The 23,600-nt window shown below is 46.3% G+C and overlaps 1 protein-coding gene across 1 annotated transcript in view; it reads left to right on the forward strand.

The window, feature by feature from the left end:
• Window positions 1–237: 237 nt before the first annotated feature.
• Window positions 238–23,600, forward strand: part of Frmd4b (FERM domain containing 4B) — a 232,549-nt gene continuing 209,186 nt past the window's right edge. The window contains exon 1 of the mRNA XM_038318422.1: window positions 238–326. The gene's annotated coding sequence lies outside the window, so the exon portion shown is untranslated. The remainder of the gene's footprint in view (window positions 327–23,600) is intronic.

Raw genomic sequence — 23,600 nt, forward strand, 5'->3', positions numbered from 1 at the left:
TAAGTAGAATGACCCAGTTTCAGCTGTGTTCTGAGAGAGTTTTGTTCTAAATATCTAATGATGTGACTTTAAAAACTGTGTTTAAACAGTAGCCCGGCAGGGGGAGTTAGAAAGAAATGGGAACCGTCACTGACTTGAGACTGATGGACCTTCCACGTGCGGCGCAAATGACTGAGCCTCCCCACTCTGTGTTCCAGGCTTTGAGGAAAAACCCAGAAGAGAAGGATGTGGGGAAGGAAAAGATGACATCGGCGCGGGGCCCACAGAACCCGAGGATCCTTCCAGGGAGAACAGACTGAGGACGCGAGAGAAGCCGCTGGTCAAAGGTATGTGCTCGCTTCTGTGAATACCAAAGCCTTGGATGTGTCGGTTAGCAAGCTCTGAGGCATCCAGTGGGGATGGAGTAAAGCTCACACTACCATAACCATGCAAACATCTGTGTTAGCGTTGATGAGGATGGAAGAATACATATACCCTTCCATGTTGAAATAAAAGCAGATGTCCCAAAGTTAATGATAGACTTCCATTTTATAGAGGATCTCTTTCCAGGGGGAAAAATAAACAAAAAGAAAAAGGGAAAGATTTAAAGTAGCAACTGTACTGCATTTTAGACAAATTGCCTGTGATATTTTGCTAAAATTCTGTGCAATCATTCTATTTGTGATTTTTTTCTTTAAAATTGTTTGTTTGTGTGTGTGCGTGTGTGTGTGTGTGTGTGTGTGTGTGTAAGGGGTGTTGTTCCTGCATGTATGTCTATGAACCAAGCACATGCCTGCTGCCCACAGAGGCCAGAAGAGAGCATCAGAGACTAGAGTCCCCTGGGATAGTTGTGAGCCGCCATGTGGATGCTGGCAATCAAACCAAGGACTCTGGAATAGCAGTTGGTACTCTGTACCATTGAGCCATCTCTCCAGCTCCAAACTCTAGCCCCATATTATTTGCTTTGTATTCACAGTTAAACACTTAACCAGTTCAGTTCAGGAATACTGGACAGATGAACGAAGCTAATGATTGATATTTAATGATTTTGTTTGTTCATTGACCATCTCTTCCATGTGTACAACATACATAAGTAGGTTTGATCATAACAAATCCCATCATTCCTTCTTTTCTCTTTATCTGATCCTCACAACACAGCCCCTTCAGCACTAATGTCCTCTTGTTCTTTTTAAATAACTCACTGAATCCAACTAGTGATGCTGCCCATGTGTGCACAGGCATGAAGCCACCCCCTAGAGCATGGGCAACCTTTCAGAGGCCACACCCCTAAAGACAACTGGCTCTTCCTTCCCCAGTAGTCACCAGCTGCCAAGAGTGCTTCAGGTGGGGCTGGGCCTCAGAGTTCTCTCCTCTAGTCATGCTGGGAATTTTGACTGGTTTGTAACTCTGACTCATATTCCTCCTTCCCCACCTTCCATGATTCTGTCTGCTTTCCCTGTGTCTTGGGGTAGGGTGGGCCTGTTTAGGGCTAAACATTCAACAGTCACTTATTCTCAGTTTGTTGGCAGATAGCATATTGGAAAGTTTAAATGGTCATTGAGTCCTAGGTTTGGTATCCAAACTCTTCCCACAGAACTGGCTAGAAAGGCTTTAAGAACTATGTCAACATCAGGGGGCACCGGGGAAATGGAAACTGCACTGTGGGCTGCTGAGATAGTTCAGGGGTAAAAGCACTCACTGTACAAATGTGAGGCCTGAGTACAAATGACCCATACCCATGTAAGAAAGTCAGATATGGCTCTGTGTGTGTGCCTTTAATCCCAGCACGGTGGGGGCAGAAAAAAGAGACTCCCTGAGAGGTGCTGGCTGTTAGACTAACAGTTTTAGTGGAAGGCTTTGTCTCTAGGGAATAAGGGGGAGACGAAAGAGCAGGGCACCCATAGGTGCATAGGTTTGAACATTAGGTCACCGGGGAGTGGCACTATTTGTAAGGATTAGCAGGTGTGGCCTTGTTGAAGGAAGTGTGTCACTGTGGGTGGGCTGTGAGGTTTCAAAAACCTTAGCCAGCCCCAGTGTCCCTCTCTTTCTACTGCCAGCTTATCCAGATGTAGAAGTCACAGCTACTTCTCTAGCGCCATGCCTGCCTACATGCCATAGACTAAACCTCTGAAAGTGTAAGCTGGCTCCAATCAAATGCTTTCTTTTATAAGACTTACTCTGGTCCTGGTGTCTCTTCACAGCATAGAATAGTGACTAAGTCAGCACCTCATGTCTTTCTCTGTTCCAGCTTCAGCATGTGCACAGCGCTGGCACAGGTATGCATGCATCTGTACATACACACATATCACATGTATATACACACACATACATCTGTATACAGACACACACACATAAATTTAAAAGACGACAGCACTGAGCAGTTACTCCACCAACAATAGAACAGCTGGTTGCTGTTTGCAAATAGTGCACTAGAGAAGTATTTTGCTGTGCTGGTAAGGACTGGGGAAATCAGAATCTTTGCACGCCATGGCAGGGATGTGAAATGACGTAGACACTGGGAAGCAGTGGAAATAGTATGGCTGCCTCTTAGAATACTTAACAGAATTGCTATATCCATCAGAACCTCCCCTCTGACTGTCTACATAGAAACACTTGAGAGCAGGGACCAAAACATTCTCTCTGTGCTTATAACATTTCTTCCACTATGTTGCTTTGACACAGTCTAGCTAGGACTTGACCTCACGACTGGGCTTACACTTGTGCGCTTCCACACCTGGCTCTTCAGCAGTCCAGTTAACAATGACCAAAGGTGAAAATCCCCCAAAGGCTCTGCTGTAGCTGGGTAGATAAGCAAAATCTAGGCACATGATCCATAGAACACTATTTGGCCTTTGAAAGGCATGAAATACTGGCCCATGTTACGAGGAAGAACATGGAAGGCAATAAGGCTAAGAGAAAAGCCCAGGTAGGAGAAAACAAGTGACTCCCCCCCCCCCCCCGTGTCTAATTCAGTCTCAGGCAGAGACAAAGCAGGGGAGGGTTTCCAGGAGCTGTGGAGGGAAGTGGAGAGTAACTGCTGAGGGCCTATAAACTGTAGAGTGCCCATCCCGGAAGGGGAAATTCTAGAGACGGAGCAGTGCTAGCTGCACAGTGAGCATGTGCTCAGTAAACTGAACTGCACACTTAAAATTGCCTCCGTGGGCCAGTGGGTCAGAGGGTAAAGGCACCTGGCACCGAGTCTAAGGGGCCTGAGTTAAAGCCCCAGGATCCAATTGTTGGTATCTTGGCTGGGATTTCTACTGCTGGAATGAAATACCATGATCACAAAGCAAATTGGGGAGGAAAGGTTTATTTGGCTCACACTTCCTTGTCATAGTCATCACTGAAGGAAGCCAGGACAGGGACTCAAACAGGGCAGGACCCTAAAGGCAGGACTCAAGGCAGAGGCCATGGAGGGGAGTTGCTTACTGGCTTGCTCCCCAATACTTGCTTAGCCTTTCTTATAGAACCCAGGACCACCACTCTAAGGGTGGCTTCACTCACAATGGACTGGGCCCTCTCCCATCAATCATTAATTAAGAATTAAACTCCAGGACAGGCTCTAAAGCTGCAGAGAAACCCTGTCTCGAAAAACCAAAAAAAAAAAAAAAAAAAAAAAAAAGAATTAAAGATCAGGCTTGCCTATAGCCGGATCTTATAAAAACATTTTCTCAGTTGAGGTTTCCTCCTCTCAACTGACTCTAGCTTGTGTCAAGGTGACATAAAACTAGTCAGCATAGTTGGAGAGAGGAAACCAACTCCTGAATGTTGTCCTCTGACCCACATATGTGTTAAAAATAAAATAAAATAGATAGATGTAGGTAAATGCAAATAAAATAAGGGGCTCCAGTGATAATATTTTATTTATATTGACTATGATTTTTTTAGATGCTGACAAAAATTCCTTTTCAAAGGAAATATGTCAATAGTTTAAAATGTCATCTTAATAAATTTTATTCATTGCCAAGTTTGCTTAGTAATTTTGTTACCCCAAATAAAAAGTACAATATTTTGATGTACTTTTTGTGGCAGGGGAGGAGAAAGAGGGACAGGGTCACACATGAATGTGTGTGTATGTATGAAAGCCAGAGGATAGTCTCTGGCATTATCCATGAGTTTTTTTGTTTGTTTGTTTTAGTGTGGAAAGTGGACGTGGCCAAGTATTCTATGCTGGGGAGTACAAGCATGTACCACTGTGTCTGGCTTTTTAAAAAGTGGGTTAAGCAAGCTCATGGGTTGAGAGATGTTTTACTCTTCCAGAGGACTGAAGTTTGACTTCTAGCACCCACATCAGACAGCTCACAACTGCCTGTCACTTCAGCTCTGGCTTCTTCGGCCACCTGCACTCATGCGCACAAACCTACATAGACACACACTCATCCACATAGTTTAAAAACAGAAGAAAGGCTCAGTAGCCAAGAGCTCGGGTTCTTACAAAAGAACTAGGTTCGGTTCTCAGGACCCCTGTGTCAGCTCACAACCGACTATAACTCCAGTTCCAGGGGATTCAATGCCGTCTTGCAACTTCCATGCGCACAGGCACACACATGGTGCACAGAGGTACATGTGAGTATAACACATGAACCCATAAAATTTTAAAAAATAAAAACAAAGATTCTGGACAGGCTCAGGAAATCAAACTTAGATCCTTGTGTCTGTAAAGCAAATACTTTGCCAGTTGAGCTATTTCCTCAAACCCCAGACCTTTCCCTCTGAAGAGTGATGCTTCATACTCCCAAATTAGAAAAAAAAAAATGAAGAAAGGGCAACAAATTGCTCCTTAACTTCCGGTCACTGTGTTAATTACTTTACAAATATTTGCTCATTGAAGCCTTTGTAAAACGGAGAGACGTCATTTCCATTTCATGGACAACATCATTGAGAACAGAGAGGTCAGGTAGCACACCCAAAGTCACACAGAGAGGCAGAGTTTGGGGGCGGGGGCTCCAGAGCTGCTGACCTCCGAGTCACTGTGTCTTACTGACTCCCACTCTGAAAGCTCCAGAAGCAGGAAAGCCCTATAGGCTGTGTGTGCCTTTCCAGCCTTCCTTCTTGGAGGCTTTATCTGAAGAGCTAGAAGGCCTTGAAGGCATTCGGTTGTCTGCAGTACAGCCGCCTCTCGCCTGAGGTCTACAAACACTTCGTTTATAGCTGGAAGAAGGCGCTTTAACTTTTAGACTTTTATTAACTCCAGTCAGGAAGGAGAACAGAGGAAGGCTGCTGACCAAAACTGTGGGTTTTCGGGGCCCTTGACAGGGAGATTTGGTAGACGAAATGTCCATGAAGTTTCCATACTGAAGGGAAGAACCGGAGCGCACATTGCTTCCTTCCTCCAAAGGTCCACGACTCACGGAATGGGAAGACAGTTTAAGAAAAACAGCCATAGCTTTGGTCAAACAAGCTGTGGAGTGTTACAGGGAATTTAGGTTACTTTACTGCAAGAACTCTCAGACATTTAGAAAACACGGTGAATCGCCTAGGAAAAGATGGAATTTATGAAGATTATGTAATATAAAGTTTTTCTTAGCTATTTTATCCTGAAGTCCTCTCATGAGGGGAGTTAGCCACATTTTCTGACAGACTTTTTTAGTGGAAATTTTCCAGACCCACCGCTAGGGGTCAGTCGTGACCCACCCAGCGTCGCCCCTGCTTGCCCTTCCCTTCCCTCACTGATCATGCCACCAAATGCCACTCCACACACCTGAGGCAGGCTGGCATTTTAAGACTTTGCTAACACTCAAAGGGAGGTATGGGAGAGGCAAGAAAACGAGGAGTCCTCTAAACAGCCGCACTTTCAGAGCCTCTGCCTCAAATCTCTGCTCTGTGGGACATGCCGGGCTCCATTTCTCCTGGGGACACTGGGCCCTTCTGTCATCGCAGGAACCCCTGTGATGGTTTCTGAGGAGAAATCCCTCGGATTCTGTGAGAACCGCACCTCCTCTTCAGGTTCAAGTTTCTGTTTCCTGTCAGGTGGCTTGGCGGCTTTGAGGAAGCTGCTGGGAACCAAGGAGGCTCTTGATCAGTACCCCAGGTCTGACTGGACCGATAACGCCCTGGGTGGAAGCTGCACTCCCTTCCCATGTCAGGACAGACATTACCAATCCCCCCACAGCACCCTTTGTTCCCAGAATTTAAACCGGTCTCAGGATCCCTTCCTGACTCGGGCAGGTATTTTTAATCAAAGGCTACTAGTTAACCGGGCTAGAAAACTCTCCTTGGAAAAGACTAGGATGTAAGTACCTTCCACGTTTGGCGCCTTCTCTGGTGATTTTTATTGACTTTCTCTAAACTTTTACTGTACTCCCCCCCCCCCCCCCCACACAGAAAAGTCGGCCAAATACGGTGGTGCATCTATGTAATCCCACTCTTGGGGAGGCTGAGGCAGGAAGATGGTGAATTCAAGGTCCTGTTTCAAGAACATGATATTTTGTTTTGATCTTTCTATTTCTGGCCCATGATAAAGCGTACATCTCTACAGACCCAGCTGATCTTTACTGTAGCTTCCCATGATGGCCCACTCAGGTGCCACCCCTGATGGAGACGGGGATGCTGCAACATCTCAGCATCTGCCACAGGCCCAAACCTGGGCCAGCCTATGGCCTACTTTCTGATTTCAGGTAATGTCACCTGACACATGCCCGTTTTAATTAGTAAGTCCATGGGATTATCGAATTCTGTGAATGAAGTGCTGAGAAAACCGGTGTGTGTGCGTGCGTGCGTGCGTGCGTGCGTGCGTGCGCATGGTGTGATTTCAGCAGAACCTGTGTCAAGTATGAGAAGCAGGATCTGCGATGGTCTTCAAACCTAGTTAGCATCCATCAGGCCGGCTTGTTTCTGCTGAGTGCTGAGCACATATTTAGCATTATGGGATAAGAGGCAGAACGGCATAGTCACTAAGCATGGCTTCTGCGATGAGGTGGTGCTCTCTCCTTGGCTTAGTTGGAGCACTGGAGTCTCCGGTGACTTACACGCAGCACCTACATCATGTGGCTCATTTGTGTAGCCAGTGCTGTACATCCATGTTGTACTGAGTATTATACTCCACGGGCCACTGTGAGGATTGAATGGAGATGGGAATTTGATAGTTTAATTAGCAGACATTTAAAGTACCCGTAGGACCCCACAAAGCCACCTTGAAAAATGAAGACAAATCAACCCATGTGTGAGCTTGAATTCCAATTCAGTCAGCTGTGAGATCTGACGGCAAGGCCCCGGGTCAGTATTTAATTCACAAATGGTGACATTGGGAGTAAAATTTCCCCTTGTGGCCAGTGGGGGGTGCTGCCGGTACATTATACTTCCAGAACTGGCTTCAGGACAGTGCCTGGGTTCACTTAGGCAAGGGAGAAAATAATGAGCAGCCACGTTCAACTTCGCTGTTCATTCTCTAGATTTCCTGGGAACTTCACACCATCCACATTCTTATGACAGCGGAATAGATTGACATTTGTTGAAGAGCTTCCAAGAAGTGCTTGGGGAATTTAGAGTGTGTGAGGAGGATAGGGGCATGGGCACATTGCATATTGGGAAGAAAGCATCGTGGAAATACTACAATGAGGGATTAACTGCCAATGAGACGGCTTTGTGAGAAACCGTGACAAACAGTGGCTGTCTTTCAGGAGGAAGGGCGTGCCTCCCTCCATCTCCCAGACTGCCTGAGTCTCCATCTGGCCATGGTGCAGATGGTAGGTAGGAGATGCTGGGTACCAAGGTACGAAGAAGGCTGCTACTTTCCAAGTTCTGATTATTGACAGATAAAGGCAACATCAACTTCATCTATTTTCCTTGACCTCTGTACAGTTTGAGGTTCAGAATCTTATACTCATCCTATTAGCTCTGCTTCATGTTAGTAGCTTCGAAAAGTAACTCGTGTTCCTCATCAAATCTTAAATCGGTCTCTTTCCTTTGCAAGAAGTTACTTTGGGAGGCTGGAGAGATGGCTCAGTGGTTGAGAGCATTGCCTGCTCTTCCAAAGGTCCTGAGTTCAAGTCCCAACAACCACATGGTGGCTCACAACCATCTGTGATGAGGTCTGGTGCCCTCTTCTGGCCTAATGACATACACACAAACAGAATATTGTATACATAATAAATAAATATTTTTAAAAAAAGAAGTTACTTTGGTTTCATTGTGCGAATCCACATTGGGATTGAAGGTGACTGACGATTGTCTTATCTGTCTTTTTTAAGTTTATGTGTCTTCCAGAAGTCATTTGGTCTCTGACAGGAGAAAAAAAAATATACCTCTGTTGTAAGGAGGCCACTTGGTTGTTCTGGGCGCTCGGCAGCTCAGACCCGAAATAACCACACAGAAACTGTATTAATCAAATCACTGCTTGACCTATTAGCTCTAGCTTCTTATTGGCTAGCTCTTACATATCAGTTTAATCCGTCTCCATTAATCTGTGTATCGCCACGTGGCTGTGGCTTACCAGGTAAAGTTCCGGCATCTGTCACCCACAAGGCTACATGGCTTCTCCTTCTCTCAGCCTCCTTTCTCCCACCATTCCGTTTAGTTTTCCCTGCCTACCTCTATTCCCTGTGCAGGCCCAAGACAGTTTCTTTATTAATCAATGGTATTCACAGCATACAGAGGGGAATCCCTCATCAGCCCTCATTTGTTCAGTGTTCATTTTTTATTAGCAGTGAAATCAAGGGGTTTATAGTCACATATATTTTCCTTTTATATAGCTTATGAAGGTCACCTGCTGATGAGTCTAGTATAACTAAACTAAGAAAGAAGAAGTTAATTTGGAAGTGACAGACCGAAAGGCACCAAAAGTGTCTTCATAATCCCATCCAGGTAGTTAAGGACAGGCTGAGTGTCCCTTATCTGAACTGCTTCAGGACAGTGTGGTTTGGATTTTTAGATATATATATATAAATACTTAGGGAAAGCTTCACTTACATAATGAAATCTTTCCAAAAACCCAAGTCTTTCTTTAAAACCATAGACTTTCTTCTGTTACTCATGCAGTTATGTGTAGTGTGCATACGACCTGGATTACAGTTTGGGGGTGATTCCATATGTTAGAGAGATTTATGGTGTGGAATTTTCCACTGCTGTTGCTTGAACAGTCTCCTATTTTGAAGTATTTTGCATTTTATGTTTTCGGGAATGTTCAGCCTGCAATACCGAATAACTGGATAACATAAACTCCCAGCTTCTGCTTGCTATACTTAGTGGGTATTGTGATTGGTCCACCCTTCTCCAAAGTCTCGCTCCCTCATGTAAACCAAAAATGGTTTCCTCTTTCAGCCTGCATGGACATTACTGAAGCCTGCAAGAGCCGCTTGTGTTTGCAGTTGGTGCAGATTCCCGACTAGGCGGCAGGTGGCGCTGCTGAGCAACACTGGTGCCCTCAGTAGTGTTTCTCTTCCTAGGAGCACAGCTCAGCTTCACAGGTTTAAGATAAAGATCTACAGTTCGTTCCCCCCGCCAGTGTGGGCAGCAAGGGAACCGTATTCAGTCTATGTCTTACACTCAGCAGAAATGCTGCCTTGATAATTGTGGAAGTGACTCTCCACGATTGCATATTTTCTTTATTTTCTGTCATAATGGAGTAAGTTACCATAAACTCACTTTACCCGTCCGTCATTTCTCTCAGGGAATGCTCTGGAAAGCAGACCCCTTTGGGCAAGCTTGCAAAGCTCATGTACCCCTTCTCAAGAAAAAAAAAGTGTGCATTATTTAAATGTAAATTATATTGAAATGCAGTTCTTAAATGTTAAACACGTCTTGATGTAAACACTCTGGTTGATTTCTACAATGAATATTTCCATCTAACTGATATTTAGTGCCATAAAGAGGGCCTCTGGCGGTGCTTATTCTATTAAGGCAAAATGTGGGTTCCATGGATGGATGCGCTGGCTGCTGTGATGCCAGGGCTGTAGGGAGGAGAGGCAGTATTTCGCATCTAGGCGCCTGCAGTGTGGTATAAGCAGATCTATGATTTCTGGGGGTGATGCAGCCAAGAGAACTGTGGCAACCATGCAGTTTGCTACCCACATTAGCAACTGAAGGGGTGCCGGACTTAAGCTGGAGATCGCGATGATAGCCAATGTAATTTCCTCTAACCCATGCACAGTTGGTGAATCCTCTTTAAGGGTCCTTTGTCTGGCTAAAGTCCCATGGTCTCTGAGCTGGGGTGGGGACAGGGTTGATTGCAGAGCAACATGGAAAAAGTCTCTGAGGTGATGAGACTGTTCAGTTTTAACCATGGTGATGGTTATTTGAGTACATACATTTGTCAAAAACTTACAATCTGTACATTTAAAGGAGTGAATTATGCTATATGTAAATTGAGCATTAATGTAAGAAGGAAAAAAGAAAAGGAGAATGAAAGGAAAGATAATGAGTGGGGTCCTGTCACCAGTAGAAGCAGCCGCTGTGAGTGGGGTCCTGCCACCAGTGGAAGCAGCCGCTGTGAGTGGGGTCCTGTCACCAGTGGAAGCAGCCGCTGTGAGTGGGGTCCTGTCACCAGTGGAAGCAGCCTCTGTGAGTGGGGTCCTGTCACCAGTGGAAGCAGCTGCTGTGAGTGGGGTCCTGTCACCAGTGGAAGCAGCCGCTGTGAGTGGGGTCCTGTCACCAGTGGAAGCAGCCGCTGTGAGTGGGGTCCTGTCACCAGTGGAAGCAGCCGCTGTGAGTGGGGTCCTGCCACCAGTGGAAGCAGCCGCTGGGAGTGGGGTCCTGCCACCAGTGGAAGCAGCTGCTGTGAGTGGGGTCCTGTCACCAGTGGAAGCAGCCGCTGGGAGTGGGGTCCTGTCACTAGTGGAAGCAGCCGCTGGGAGTGGGGTCCTGTCACTAGTGGAAGCAGCCACTGTGAGTGGGATCCTGCCACCAGTGGAAGCAGCTGCTGTGAGTGGGATCCTGCCACCAGTGGAAGCAGCCACGCTTACAATCCCTCCTACATTAAGGCCCCTATGCGGGGTCATGTAGCAAGGGAAGTTAAGCGGGGAGACTCTGAAACAAGTGCTCCTGTTTCTGACTCCAATGCCTGTCTGCTGTGGGACCCAGAACAAGCTCACAGACATCTCCATGCCATGCTTTACTAGAAAATGCTCATGGCCATGCCTGTATTTACCTCAAACACTCATATGAGGGTTAAATGAATTCAGATGTCTAAAGTGCTTACAATAAGGAAACAAGTCAGGCACACTGTAAGTACCACAAAGGTGTGGAATACTTAGAAGTTCTTGGGAAGGAGCTGAGGCCGTGATAGAGAGCGCCAAAGCAGATTGCTTCTGTATTGTGCCTGGCCAAGAGGAGTTAATTATTAACCAAAAGAAAAAGGAGGAGGAGGAGGAGGAGGAAGAGGAGGAGGAGGAGGAGGAGGAGGAGGAGGAGGAGGAGGAGGAGGAGGAGAAAAAAGGGGTGAGTGTGAGCATCCCAAAGACACACCAACTTACTGTGAATACTTTGCTAAATGAACTTGAAACTTTTTTTTTTTTTTTTTTTTTTTGGTTCTGGCTGAGCCCCAGCTCTCAGCTGCAGCTCCTCCTAGCATCCTTTTCCGTTTCCAAATAACTTCCCCTGGACCACCCCACAGGATGAATTCCCAGAGGATATCACCGTACATTATGCAGTGTTTGCAAATTAAAATCATACTCAGTAGTTACGCAAAGGTCTTCTATCAAGCCCTGGGTGGTCTATGTGATGAATATTTACATTTTATTGATGCTCAGTGCCTGCCATTCAGACCTCCCCTCCCCCGGTCTGTGTTAACCATTTGAAGCAAGACTAAATGTTAATCAGCTCAGTTTCCATTGGGATCCTATGTGGATAACAGTGTGTGAATTCACAAATAAATTAGCTTTAAGTGAAGTTTTGTTTGTTTTCTGTGCTATATTCTGTATTTGGCAGCCTCTTTATGTGGGAGATCAGAACCATAGAATGACAGAGACATACCCTCATGAAATCATGCAAAATTTAAAGTAATTTTAGCTTTTCTCATTAAACCTGAAGTGCAGTTTAAAAGCTAGAGGGCAGAACACACAGTATGTCCAGTGAGTCTTTTTTTTTTAATGTCATTAAAGTCTAATTATTTGAGACAGTTTGCTTTGGTTTGGTTAGGTTTGGGGTTTGAGACACGTTCTCCCCTTGTAGCCTAGGCTGACCTTTACCAACATAGCCATCTTCCTGCCCTTGAGCATGGCTTTTTTGTTTTGTTTTCTTTTCTTTTCTCTCAAGGACACCGTGGCCCTTCTACTCAGAAACTGTTTTAAAATAAAACCATAACCCAGAGGGCTTGTAATCCAAAGAAATTTACGCCTTGCAGTCTGAAGGCTGGAAGTTCAAGGTCAAGACACCAGCTGACTGGGTGTCTGGCAAGGTCCTCCACATATATGGATCCTCTAGTGCTGCCCTCTATTAGTGTTAAGTGGCAAAGCAGCTCTCTGTGGCACTACTTACGTTCAGGAAAGGTCTGTGTTCAGGACCTAATTGGTGATTAGGTTTCAACAAGAGCGTTTTTAGAGGTGAGGGGCACAAACACTCAGAGCACAGCTAACTGCACATCAGCACTCCCGGGACCCATATTAAACACCAGCAAAATCACCAACAAAAGAACAGAAGTGCAAACCGTGCTTGGACTAGAGGCAGTGCCCAAACAAGTTTATAAATCATGTGTGGACTAGAGGCAGTGCCCAGCCTTTTGACATCAAGATGTGATGTTGTTGTCTACAAATACGTTGGATTGCTATCTTATAGGGCCCTTGGACAAGCCTACAGACCATGAGCAGGACACAAGCACCATTTGAGCTAGAAGGAGGTGAGCTCCTTCTCACACCTCAGCTGGAAACATGCGAGCCAGGAGACTCACGTTTTTTCTCCCATCTCCCTAAGTCACAGAAGGATTCGACAGGAGCCCCAAATGTTGATTTTAGAGTTATAACTGGACTTCAGATAATAAGCCAACCTCTAAATTCAGAGTCTATGGGTAATGAGGACCCCCTATGTTGATGAGTGTCTTCACAGAAGGGTCTGTGGTAGCCCTTCCCTCCCTGTCTGATCAGTGTTGGCTGAGTGTGGAACTTCATAGAAAAAGCAGCCAGGGTATCAAATTCATGTACCCAATTCCCCCTCCCCATCTTCAGCCCACCTGTCTCCATCAGAAAGCTTCCAGGGCAAAGTCAGTGAGCAGCAGACTGCTGCCTGTGGACCCAATCCAGCATCCAGCTGTCTGTTCAGGATTATGTTAGAACGAGACAGGCGCTTTCATTTTTAAATGGGGGTGGGGTGGGGAATTAGGTAGCTATTCCTTTGTCCTATGAAGATGATACAAAATTCACATTTTAGTCCATGACCAAAGTACAGTCCTGCCCGCATGTTTTTATATTGTCGATGGCTGCCTTTGTACAGTAAGGTGAGTAGTTACCACAGGAAACCTTTGAACCCGCGAAGTTGGATATGTTCACTATTTAGTGTGGAAATGCTACGGCTCAGCCATCAAATTCCAGTAACTACTTTCCTGTAGTTTCTTTCATTTTGTCTTGATTTTGACTGTTATCCTGGAGACGATTTAGACACAGGCTATGGGGAAAACTTTCTGTGGATCTCTACCTTCTCCAATATGCCAGCCCCTGGTGGGGGAGGGAGCATTGAGGAGTTGAGATGTGCCAGTGGAACTGAACGTTTAGTGTTTGTCCATTTTTAATTAAATGGAATTAGCCACATGTGACTCCTATCTACCTGTGTGGATTCAGATTACAGACTGGCTGAAGGATGGACTTGTTTCTAACATTTAAAGATAAGATTATGTAAACGCCAGAATTCTATAGAGGTAGAATATGTAGAGGTAGCATGTTCTGAGCAGGCAGGCCATGTTTTTCACTCCTGTGCCCAGCTATTGTATATGTTTATAGCCTACTTTCTCAATGTCTTCTTCTTCTTCATCATCATCATCATCATCGAATTCAACCCTGTACTAAAGTCCAGAGACATTAAGGACCTCAGAAGTCATCCAGCAACCTTTTTTTTGTTGTTGTTTTAGACAAGGTTTTATGCAGTCTAGGCTGGCCTCAAATGTTCATATAGATGAACATAACTTTGAACTCCTGATTTGCCTGTCTCTTCCTCCTGAGGGCTGGGATTGTGGGTATGTCTAGTCTGTACCATGCTGGGCACTGAACCCAGAGCTTCCTGCATGCTAAGCAAGCGCTCTGCCCACTGAACTATTCCCATAGCCTGACATTCTGTAATTACCTGGCACATCGTAGGCTGGCACCAAAATCTGGGTCCTTGAAAGCATGCCTTCTCCTTAGAACCCTGACTGAAATCTCTGCTGTGGGGTGGGAGTGGCAGGGCACCACATATACCACTTAGTGTCTGAGTGTGTAGAGATGGGGAATGTGGTCCCTGAGTATGTGGAACTGGGGGGTGGGTACCTGTTTGTGTCTTACCGGTGCTCATGTGCCGCATCCTCTTCTCCTTCCCCATCCTGGGTAGGGTAGAGGTGTGTGTGGGAGAGGACAAAGTGTTTTCTTCCTCTTCACGCTGACTCAGTAGAGGCACAATGGGAGTGAGGCCACGGGAGGGGGAGCGTCCCAAACCTGTTTCCTTCTCACACTTCCTCTCTCATTGTTTGCTTCTGGCACTGTCATGGCTGTCAATGTCGGGCTTCTGATGGCCTTCTGCAGATAGACCCACCCCCACAGCTGAGCTTCCTTTCACGCCTGCAGACATTCACTTTCTTTTTCCCAGAGGCCTTTGGGCTTTCTTCTAAAGGCCTAGTCAGTGAATTGCTGGGCCCAAATGAAAAGTAAGCTCCTTATTAAATCCCCACGGGAAGCTAGCTTTGAAGTGGGCGTTCATAGAAGGGAACTACGATTGATTAGGTGTCACCCTGCCCCCATGGTCTAACCTGGTTGGGGTTAACTCAGAAAGAGACCGTCTAACGCTGTACTTTGGAAACCCACACACGTCGGTTTGAGTCCTGCTTTGCCAGTTGCTAGGTCAGTGGCCTGAGGAAAATCTGAGCCTGGATGTCCTCCAGTGTGAGTGTGCCTGCTTCAGAGGGCTGTTCACGAAATGAGTGTGGCAGCGAAGGCAAACGCCAGGTACAGGAGCCTGCGGTTAACACTTATTTACTTCTTGCTTTTCTGACATGCGCAGTCTTGTCCCTCTTTTACCTGCCTGTGAACGTGGCGCCAGATTCATGGATTTCTAACATCTTTTGTGTAGGGCAACAGGTGACCGTGTCCTTTGCCTACGTAGTATCCATTTGGTCTCAGGTGAGGCTGCCCCCTCCCACCATGAGGTCAAAGTTGGGCGTGCAAGTCAGGTGTGAGTAGAGGGGGTCAGAGCCAGCGATCTCGTTCCTGGGGGGTTGTTTAACAAGGCAGCTATCAGCCTTGAGTGAACATTTGAGTGGCCTGTGAGCGTGAGCGACTGCTGGAAGGGTCCTTCTGGCAGTGACGTCAGCAGTGAGGAAGTGCGTGCAATAGGGGAGAGGCATCAGGCTGATGCAGAAACTTGCGAACTTTTTAGAGGGTAGGCTTTCCTTGTTTCTTGTCGGATTCATTCATGGCTGCTTGGCCTGCTGGAGTTAGGCTTTTATCTCTGTACTTGAAAGGCTTTGCGAAACATCTCCCTTTTCCATTTCTCCACTTCCCTCAAATCTGCCTCCCGGCCTGTTTTGCAGTTAACAGTCTATTTCCTGACTCTAAGCCGTCTCACTTTCACAGCCGACATTTTCTTCCCAAGATACTTTGCTACCTGGGCGTTTGTCGTGCTTGACTTTGCGCTTGGGTTGTCTGCCCTTATCTAGTCTCTAGCTCAGATCTGCACAATAAACCCCTGTGCAAAACAAGTACATCAATTTCCTATTGCTACATAACCAGTGACCACAGATTTAACAGCCTACTCAGGCCACATGGGTGGCTGAGGGTCAGGACTCTCACATAGTTGGGCCCTTTGCCCAGGGTTTGACCAAGCTGAAACTAAGGTACAGGCTTAGGATCCTTTAGAAGCCCAGGCTCTTCCTTCATGCTCACTGGCTGCTGGGAAAACATGGTTCACTACAGTCATGGGACCCAAGCCCTCAGCCACTGATAGCTCTCTCATATACAGCTGGTCCCACAACAGAGCTGTGTGCTTCTTTAAAAACAGCAGGACAGCTGCTCACACCTTCAATTCCAGCTCTTGAGAGGCAGAGGCAGAGGCAGGTGGATCTCTGTGAGTTTGAGGCCAGCCTGGTCTACAAGAGTTAGTTCCAGGACAAACTCCAAAGCTGCAGAGAAACCCTGTCTCCAAAAAAAAAAAAAACAAAAAACAAGCAAAAAAAAAGTCCAGCAGGACATCTTTCTCCCCCGTCTACTATGATGCTATGATAGAGTAATCCCTGAGGTGACACTGTGGTGCCTTTGGCAGATAGCATAAGCTGATCAAGGTCATGGCAGCACATTCTCATCATCTTCCCTTGGCTTGAAGAGCATTGCCAGCCCCAGGTGCACACCAAGGCATGGATTACCCAGGAAAGGCACACCTAGGGCCTGGGTTGGAATTCTGCCACCACCTCTCAATGACCTGTCACCTATGGTCTAAGCCCACTTCAGTAGTGATCCCTACTGGTTAGTAAAGTTGTCCTGTATAAACAGAAGCGAGAGCAAGGTATGTGAATATATTTTGGGATTGTAAAGATGACTTTACAATTGTAAAGATGTAGTAGGCACTGAATACTGAATGACCCCAGAGGTGTGGAGTCCCAATTTCTGCAATCTGTAAATGTTGCCATATATAACGTAGACTTGGCTGGGGGTGGGATTAAATGAAGGTTCTTGAAATGGGGTCATTGCTCCAAATGATCTGGATGGACACTACATATCATCACACGTATTTCTATGGGAGACAGAAGACTGCAGACACACATGCAGGCAGATAGTGAAGGTGATATGAACACAGAGACAGAGAGTTGAGGGATGTGGCTGTAGTCAACAACAGCATGGAGATGCAAGGACCAGAGCCTCAGTCCTGCTGGGCTATGACTTCAGCCCAGTGACAGTGATTTGGATCTTCTGACTCCCTGGCCATGCAATCTGCATTGCTACTGTCTCAAGCCTCCCATTCTGTGGTGGTTTGTTATAGAACCCCTAACAAAAGCCCCAAGAACCTTCGAATCCAGCTCAAATGTAAGATGTTTGAGCTCAAAGACAATTTGACTGGCCAGTTATCAGTCTAATTTAAAATAACATTTCTCCCAATCATGTCTCTGTAGCATGTGCTCTGCAGCCTGGTGGGTGCTGAGATCCCTGTGGATCACACCAGTCGCTGACAGCAAACCCCAAATGAGGCCCAACGTGGTTTCATGTTAGTAGAAACACAGGCACTTTACTCAGCCAAGGGGCCTTGTTTTCCTTGTATATAAGCAGCTAATCTATCAAGGGGAACAAGATGAATGTTACCCTGCCCTAATTTTGTCTGTCTCCCAGAGCATCTCAGCCTTTGACCAGCCCACAGCCTTGCTCCCTGCTAGGCAAATGCATGGACTATAGCCTTGTTCTGTTTACTTGCTTTATTCTGGGACAGGCTCTCATTCTACAGCACAGTCTAGTCTCAAACTTTTGATCTTCCTGACTCATTCTCCCGAGCATGGGAATTGCAGATGTAGGTCATGTGACTCCTGGCTCATATCACTGCTTTTGCTCAGCTCTTACTGTGTCAAGCAGACACTTTTGAACATGTTTTCCTTTCATAAATGTGCACCAATGCCCATCGATGTGCCGTGTGAAGTAGAAACACATAGCAACTAATAGACAGTATTTCCTGCTCTCAAAAGTCTCTACAGAACCAAAGAAAAGACAGAAATCAAATAGACTTATGAATAAACATGAGATTGCAGACTTAGTTAAGTCTGATGACAAGGGAAAAAAGTCATTCTAGAAAGTTATTTAACATAAGAACTGGTTAAGGCTGAATCATGAACAATTTGCTCCCAGATGTGCCTTTTCAGCTAAGAACTAATGGTTAGGTCATTCCCAACCGGGAGAAGGAGAGGCCAGGGGTCTTCCACAGAGGTAACAGCACACAGGAAAACTATGTCTTGCTGGTGACTGCATTGGAGGACTGGAAGGATGCCAGGAAGTGGGACCATAGGGACCAAACAGTTAGATAGAGCCTGGCCATGGACACTGAGAGCCTTGAAGCCAGGAGCACCTGGTTGAGATGTTAATACCATATTGGGTTTGGTGGTGGTGGTGGTGGTGGTGGTGGTGGTGGTGGTTAGTTTTTGGCTTTTAACAGAGTCACTCTCTGAACCTGCAGCTCAGTGTTTTGGTCAGCTGATGAGCCCCCGGGGTCTGTCTGTCTCTATTCTCCAATACTGTGGTTACAGATGTGTCTAACCATATACAGTTTTTATGTGGATACTGGGAATCCAAACTCAAGTGCTCATGCTTGAGCAGAAAGCATTTTACCCATTGGGCCATCTTTCCAGTCCCTTAAATATCCCCTTCTTCCCATAAGGCAGTAGTCAGTACCTTAGAAGACTTGTTTGTTGTGTATCCCATTATAAGTAGAAGCCATGTAGACGGAGCTCATGTGGGTGTTCTTGGGGGACTATTCAGCCACCGACAGAAGGCTGCTAAACCCAATTCTGCATATGTACTGCCCCTCCGGCAGCACCTGTGATGGCATTAAAGTACCACCCCTTGAAATGTGCCACTAGCAGATCCAGCTTCTGCACTCTCTACCTGTAGCGATAAGCAGGCCCTATCGATCCAAACCTGCCAGCATGCACTGTCACTACTGACTTTCCCACCGGGCTTTCATTGAAGAAATACCTTCTAATTACAAGGACGCATCATTTCCCTGCTAATAGGAAGAACTGGCTGTGTTCTGAGACTGATGGTTCTTTAGCCGCATGTTATCAATGTGTTAAAGTGGGGGAGAGAACCTAGTTTTAGTGTAGACTGGTTTTTATACCTTCACCCCCTAAATATGGTTCAGATGGGCAGTCTTGTTCTTCGGGACTCAGTTATGGAAGGCATGCGCTGTTCCCGTTTGGCGTATTCAGAGCAGATATCAAGTGTTTTGCACATATCTAAAGCAAGACATCTCTTCCCTGGGTCCCCCTCCCTCCTGTGAAAGCGATGCCTAAATGAAATGTAACTATGATATTTACTTGTCTTGCTCGGGACACGGAAACACACATCTTGAGGAGCACAGTTAAAACCATTCCATATGTATACCTCTTCCCCAGTCCAGCACCACCCTTCTGAGAAGAAACCATACTTAATAATATTCAGTAATAAATTTCCCAACACAGCCCATAACAGACAAATTCCAAAAAGCTTCCAACTGCCCATGGGAGTTTAGCAACGTTCAGGTAACTAGAAGTTATTAGAAAACTAGAAAGTTCCCTCCGCTTCTTCTCTGGGCAGATCATACTTTTTTTGTTGTTGCTTTCTTATGCAGTTCACAGCATCTGAGACACAGTTTTAATGTCATCATCCTGCAGCTTCAGGGAAAGTCACACATCATTTGGATGCATGGTGGATCCATCGCATTGTCTTGAGATAAATGAGGCAATCAAGTCCAATTCCACAGCAAGCGAGGAGAAGATGGGACGATGGGAACCCTGGCTATTTCAAGCCCCTTTGCATATTTATTCTGCCTGAGAATATGAAGACATCTGGGGAAGCCTGGTTATGAAGTAGGATGTCAATGGCACGTGATTGACTATACCAGTGTAGTTCTGGAGAGGGAGGAACGAACAGTGGCAGAGGATTTGAGCACTAGGCAGAAAGAATGCATCCTTAATTGCCTTCAGTCAGGGGATTTGTTATGAGGCTGGGAGAACATCAAATTGCCTTGAGTCAAATCTGGCCTAAGTGACCTTGAGTTGCTTTAACATTCCAGGGCCTTTGCTTTCTTAACTGTGACTTTGAGATGACCATGACAGTGTCTACAGTACAGAATCAGAGGGAGGGGAGTTGAGATTGTCCTACAAGTAAGTACTTAGACTATTAGTATTCAGTAAATCATAATTATTCTTATCAACATTACCGATGAGCTTAGTATTGATATAGTCAGGTGTCTTTAATCCATCCTCCAACAAGTGACTATTGCATCTCATGTATGCCAATCACTGTACATGGTATTAAGTGTATGGTAGTTGCCATGGGAACCACTGTGACAGAGATATGAGTAGCAGTGAGACCAAAGAGGAGACCATGTTGACACTGCCCTGCCATTGATGTTGATAACCTGGGGATCTGGGAAGGATGTGGAACTTGTCACTGGCACCCTCTCAGCCTCTCCCCTGTCACTTTATCTACCCCTTCCAGCATTCAACCACGTTTTAACTCTTTCCTATAATAAACCATAAGTGATTGGCAAGACTAATTTCTAGCTCTGCATCTCAGAGAACCAGAGAAAACCAATGCATAGAAAGGTCTGCATCTATAAGTACCCCATCCAACCCACTCTAGTCATTTGTGCTTCCAGAGAAACTCAGCCAAATGGATTCTTTTTAACCCTTAGAAGGAGGGGAGGCCATGGAACCAGGGACTGTCCACTCCAGGAAGTCCACATTCCCCCACCCTTATCCTGTCTCTCTCTGCTTTTGCTTATTCTCACTAACTTTGCGGCTAGCAGGGGAGCAGGGATCCTGAAAGTAGACACCATGTCCTGTGGTGAAATGTCAGCAACAGCTTCTCCAAATCCCAGGGGTCCCTTTCTTGTGGTGTCGGGTATCCTCAGTGTGTCTTTCCTTTGTTCTGATTTGAAAAGGTTGTTTAAATTTGTGTTTCCATCTAGTCAGCCAGTTCACGTGGGTTATGACCAGAGAGCTTGGACCGAGGGAAACCTTGCCTGATTCATATTGCTGTCCTCCTTCTCTTCTTCCTTCTCCTCTTCTTTCTCCTCCTCCTCCTCTTCTTCTTCCTCTCGCTGTCTCCTTCTCCCACTCCCTTCCCACTGTCTACCCATCTAAACAGTGAGGATGATGACAGTGTGCACCCATTAGAATGAATGAAGCCATTGGAGACGTAATGGATGAAAAGCGATGAGCATAGTACTTGATACATAGTCAACCCCACTGAACGTTCATTGTCACCATCCCCTCATCTAGAGAAAGGCCATCTGTTCAACTAGGTCATCAGGTGAATAATATTTCTGGGATTTGTATGAATACTCCGTCACTTATTTATTGAGCTCTGGTTTAAAACATGAGGACTTTTAAATCCTTGGGTCAGAAGTTTGTTCTGATTTGATTTAGGGAATTGCCGAAAAGCCTGGGGTGGGAAACCTCGCCCTTTAAAACCTGAGCGATGAGACTCGATCAAAAGGCAGTCTGTCCTAAGTGGGAGTCCCAGCTGTGTTCCCGGATGGCTAACAGGTACGCCCCAATGTCTCACCCCTTTACTTCCGGACTACTGGAAGTCACCCCGGGAAGGTGAGCAGGCACAGTTTTGGAAGTAGAGACTTTCTGCGCAGCTGCATAGTTTGGGAGAAGTCCCAAACCAGAAAATGTCTGATTCCCCTGACAAAGAAGGATCCTCACTGAAGGATCAAGCCTGTGGTGACTCACATCCTATGGGTTGAGAACGCCGCTTCGGAAGTGATGCTGTCTCCTCCTCTTGGCCCCAGGTATCACTGGCATTGCTTAGACAAGTTTATAATAACTTGGATGCACCGTGCTGCAGGAAGAGGTCATGTGTGCCTTTCCCGAGCTGAGCCCTCTTTGTCGGGGCGCTGGGCCAGGGAGAAGTTAAGAGGTCGTGAGTTAAACTGTCTCCAAACAAAAGCAGCGAACAGAATCCACAGCCCAGTTGCTCATGGACGATGAGTAGCACGAAGAGCCTAAGAATCAGAAGCTGCCAGAGAGGAAACCAGGACATCTGAGTAACTTGTCCGGTGGCTTTGGGTTTAAACTGGCGATCTGATGGCCCTGAGTTTTCACTGCAGTGTGGCATCATCAAGAAATGAATGACAGTGTTCTCTTGTCAATCAAGAGTGCTATCTCCAGCTGTTACTACAGGTTGGTCTGCAGGACTTATGACTTTAACCTAGGTGATTCCTGGGGACCCTGGCTCCTATTCCAGAACTCAGACTACAGGTTTTCAATCATTAATGTTTTCCATTACAATTTAAAAACAAACAATAGCAGCCAGTTGCTCTCTGCCCTCCCCCTTCCAGAACCTTTGAAGCATCGCTCATTCAAAGAGGATGCCTCTGGGGGTGGACCCCGTGGTAGACTACTTACCCAGCACATGTGATGCCCTGGGTTTCATTCCCAGCACTGCCAAAAGAAGACAGTGTGTCTTGTTGTAAAGTGCAGTGCTGATTTGCTTCTCAGTGGCCATTCCTAGGCCCTAAACACTTCCTTTCTCTCTAGGGCATGTTTGGCGGCACCCTTAGGAAGAGCACTTCCCGGAAGCTGCTGCCCCACAGGGTGTGTATACTATTCACACTTTGGCTCCTCTGACCCGCATTCCCACTGGCTCCAGTGCGCTGCACTCACGTGCATTCACGTGTATTCATATTCTCCTAGATGCCACACAGTCACGCCCTCTCCTAATCAGTCGTCACCCACTCTTTGACATAGGAATGACATGGGGTTGCCTGGTTTTCAGAGCTAGTATCTGAGCTGCTTTGAGAACTCCAAATTAGTTCAATCTAGTAGACAATAATAAGTTATTGTCCAAGTGGTATCATGGACAGAGAGGAATGGGCAAGAGCAATGCTGGGCTTGGAGAGGAAGGTGGGAAGCTGCCAAAACTGGGCTTTCGCCCTCCTGCCATAGGGCCCAAGGGCAGCAAGCCAGGCTCTGTGCTGTGTCCCGGGAAATCACATTTGTTTTCAGGAAACATAATCTTTTTGAGGAAAAGGTGGTGTTTTGCCGGCACTGGGTGTGTGTGGGGGGGTCTACTGGGGATCTTGAAAGTGGGAGGATCTACAATTTAAACTGCTTCAACAGTAAGAGATATGTATTGGCTCATGGAACCAAGTGGCCTAGAGGGTCCTACTTCAGTCAAGATCTGATCAGGAAGCCCACAGCATTCCCCGTTCACTTTGTTCTGCATTGCTTGCAGGTGAGCTGAAGCATCAGATTGTCTTCCTTTAGAGCTGCGAGAATGCTGTAGCAAATGCGAGGGTATATATAGCCTTCTCCCAGAATTCCAAGTGATAGGCCTCACCATCTCTCGGACAGGCTGGTTTGTATCCCAGGTCCACTCCCATATTAACTGGTTTCTGCTAAGCAAGATTCTTTCTGAGGAGAAGGAGTGGAGGGGGTGGGGAGAGTGGAGGTTGCCGGGGAGGGACTGGGAAGAGAAGAGGGAGAGAGGGGAAAATGTGATCAGGCTGAAAATAAGTAATTGATTAATTAGTTTAAAAGAGGATTCTGTCTGAAGTGGAGTTGAGGAGAGCAGAGATGGAAAATGCAGCACCGGGGTTTTCACACCAAAAGGGGAGACGGATGCCGCTGGCGACACAGCTGCCTGGTGAGCCCTTCCGCCATCTAAAAGGAGAACTCATTGTTTTTCTCATGTCGTGTTATCAAAGGCTGATGGCACCGTATAAACGCTCATCACAACTCCCCATGATGCGCACACACACGTATCTGGGGCTGGTCTCATCGTCTCCCTGCTTGAAGTGGTTTCCATTTTTGCAGATTTTTGTTG

Source organism: Arvicola amphibius, chromosome 2 (assembly GCF_903992535.2).
Source record: "Arvicola amphibius chromosome 2, mArvAmp1.2, whole genome shotgun sequence".
In the NCBI taxonomy this organism is placed as follows: domain Eukaryota; kingdom Metazoa; phylum Chordata; class Mammalia; order Rodentia; family Cricetidae; genus Arvicola; species Arvicola amphibius.